Source organism: Octopus bimaculoides, chromosome 8 (assembly GCF_001194135.2).
Source record: "Octopus bimaculoides isolate UCB-OBI-ISO-001 chromosome 8, ASM119413v2, whole genome shotgun sequence".
NCBI lineage: Eukaryota > Metazoa > Mollusca > Cephalopoda > Octopoda > Octopodidae > Octopus > Octopus bimaculoides.
The window spans coordinates 6,818,956-6,822,536 of NC_068988.1; positions in this window are offsets into that span (position 1 = coordinate 6,818,956).

Sequence of the window (3,581 nt, forward strand, 5' to 3'; positions counted from 1 at the left end):
TATATATATATATATAAAAACACATTACCCAACACAGAAAGTGACAGAGAGGGAGAGAGAGAGAGATAATCAAATATGTAGTTATATATAATGATTGATAGTTAAGTGAATAGCTAGATAGATAGATAGATAGATAGATAGATAGATAGATAGATAGATAGATAGATAGATGCACGCATCCTAACCACAGATTATAAATACGCACATACACTCACACACATACATACACATACATACACAAACATACACACGCACACGCACATATATACATACCCCAAAGAAAGCCCCCCAAAAAAGGATATAAAAACAATGAACATATCTATAAATACTGAATGAATAACTTCTCAAGTGATCTGTGAATTATGTCTAGAATGTTCCGTCCGTGCAACGTCGCATAGAAACGTATTTCTAGATTCCCCTTTTCATAAACTGTACTCAAAGCCGGTGTTCATATTATTGAGCAACAAATATTCTAAAGTTGGCTTCATTCCTCTTATTTTCATTCTCTTCTAGTCTCTATCCAACCACGTTCTTATTCTATTTTATACTATGTTATTTATTGTTTTTGTGGACTCTCTAAATCTCGTTCTCTTCTACGACTCAACAATGACTCAACTCTTCGTCTATGTGTGTATATTCATACAGACGTATACACATATAGATACTCACAGATATACACACGAAACATAATATATGCACACTACACAACGTATATATGAATATGCATAAACACACATATATATCATCATCATTGTCGTCATCAACATCATTCCACGTCTGTTGTCCATTGTCTGTTGGACGGTTTGACTTGGCTGGCATGCTGTAAGGCTGCACCAGGCTCCAGTCTCATTTGGCATGGTTTTCTACGGCTGGATGCCCTTACTAACACTACTTCGAGAGTGTAATTTTGTGCGTTTACATGCCACTGGCACGGGTGCCAGTTTGCGCGACACCAGTATCTGCCACGACTGAGATTTTGCTCGGCTTGACGGGTTTTCTTCTCAAGCACGACATAATGCCAAAGGTCTTGGTAACTGCCTCCGTGGGGCCCAACACTCGAAAAAAAACTCAGCTATCTTGCCTCCGTGAGGACCAGCACTCGAATATTTTGGTACAAAGCCAGCAATTTCAGGGAAGGGATAAATCAATTAGATCGACACCAGTGTTCAATTGGCACTTATCTAATTGACCTCTGAAATAATGAAAGGCAAATTCGACCTCAGCAAAATTTGAACTCAGAACGTAAAGACGGACGAAATTCCGCTAAGCATTTTGTCCGGCATGTTAACGATTCTGCACAACTCACAGCCCTACACACATATGTTATTCTTTTAGAAGAATAATATTGACGCTAGCCTCCAAGTTTTGTCAAGGTAAGCCATCAACAGACACTCCAATGATGGCTTTGTTGGCCGAAACTCCAAACTCACTGTCATTCTTAGACTTCTTAAAGAACATTACATAGGTAATCTTCAAAAATTATTGAAAAATCATTCCGTTTCATATGAAATTGTTTTTAATATAACATAAAAATGAATATGAATTTATATAAGATAAAGTACAAGACACAAGCTGGCAGAACCGTTAGCACGCCGGGCAAAAGGCTTAGCGGTACTTCCTCGAAATATTCGTTCTAGGTTTAAATGCAGCCGTGGTCGACTTAGTCTTATATCCCTTCGGGAACGATAAAATAAGTTTCAGTTGTGTACTGGGGTCAATTTAGTCGAGTGACCTCCTCTTCCGGAAATTAGTGCCTTGTGCCAAGCTTTGGGGCCAAAATTAATACTAAGAATAATATTGGTACCAAATGATGGTACAAGGCCAGTAATTTCGAGAGGGTGAGTGGGTGTGGGATATAAATTATCGACTGCGAAGGATCAAAGACAAAGTGGAACCTCGGCGTAATTTTGTAAACAAGATTAATATGAATACTAGAAATAATATTAATATTATTATGTGCATGCATGGTTGTGTTGTAACAAGCTTGCTTCCCAACCATATGGTTCCGGGTTCAGTCCCCTTGCGCGACACCATGAGCGTCTTCTATTGTAGCCTCGGACCGACCAAACCTTTGTGAGTGGATTTGGTTGCCGGAAACTGAAAGGAGCCTGTCGTATATCTATCTATGTGTGTGTGTATATATATATATATATATATATATATATATATATATATATATATATATATATATATAGGGAGAGAGAGAGAGAGAGAGAGAGAGAGAAAGAGAAATAAATAAATATATAGATAGATAGATAGATAGATAGATAGATAGATGGATGTATTTGTGCATATGTATATGCATGCAGGCTTACCTGTGTAGTAGTTGCTTCCCAACCACGTGGTTTCGGGTTCAGTCCTACTGCGTGGCACTTGGGGGTAAGTGTCTTCTATTATAGCCTCGGGCCAACCAAGGCCTTGTGAGTGGATTCGGAAAACGGAAACCGAATGAAGCCCGTCGTATATGTATTGCGTGTGTGTGTATGTATATGAGTGCGTGTGTGTGTGTGTTTCTTTCTGAATATGTTCGTCCTCCACCACGGCTTCACAACCGGTGCCGGTAAGTTTACATCCTCGTAATTGTAGCGTTTCTTCAAAAGAGACTGCTGGAATAAGTACCAGGCTTTCAAAAACAAAAACAAAAAAATAAACAAAAAAGAACTGATACCGATTCATTCGATTTAAAATTCTTCAATGCAATGCCCCAGCACGGGCGCAGTTTAATGATTGAAACAAGTAAAAGGTAAAAAAAAAATAAATAAATAAAACAAAATAAAACAAAAAGTGTTCTATTGTTTTTGTTGCTGCAGTTATTGTCGTCGGCGTTTCGGTTTTACTTTTATCGCAATTTCACAAACAAGAATCGTTTGGTATTCTTTTGTAGTGTCCTGATTCTACAATCAGGCACGAAGAAAGGTATTAAAAGAACAAGAAATAATTAAAGAAAAAAAAAACACACACACAATAAACAAAGAATACGATTGGAGTATTTTCCGTGTAAGATTCTGATTACGTCTATTGAGAATCTTTTGGCGATGCTAATCTTATGAAGTATAAGTTCTTTAGTTCTTGGAATGTGGTTCCAGTAAATGGTTTCCTTGGAAAAAAAAAAAAATTAAGATATTTCGGGCAAAACATAATAAAGGATAAGATGAAAGAAATAGTTTTCTTTCCAACATGAAAGAAAGACTATTTTGAGTTTGAGGTTTTACTACTATCGGGTGTATATAGGCAGGAAAATAAAAATACGTGTGGCGGTTTATGTATATAGGTATATATATGTATACGTATGTATGTGTGTGTGTGTATTTGTGTGGGTATATATATGTACCTATCTATCTATCTATCTATCTATCTATCTATCTATGCCTGTATGTACGCATATCTGTCTATCTGTCTGTCTGTATGTATGTATGAATGTATACATGTATGTATGTATGTATGTATGTATGTATGTATGTATGTATGCATGTACGTAATTAAGTATATATGGATGTATGCACGTATATCTGTCTGTATGTATGTCTGTATGCATGTATGCATGTATTTATGTATATACGTATGCATGTATGCTCGTGAGC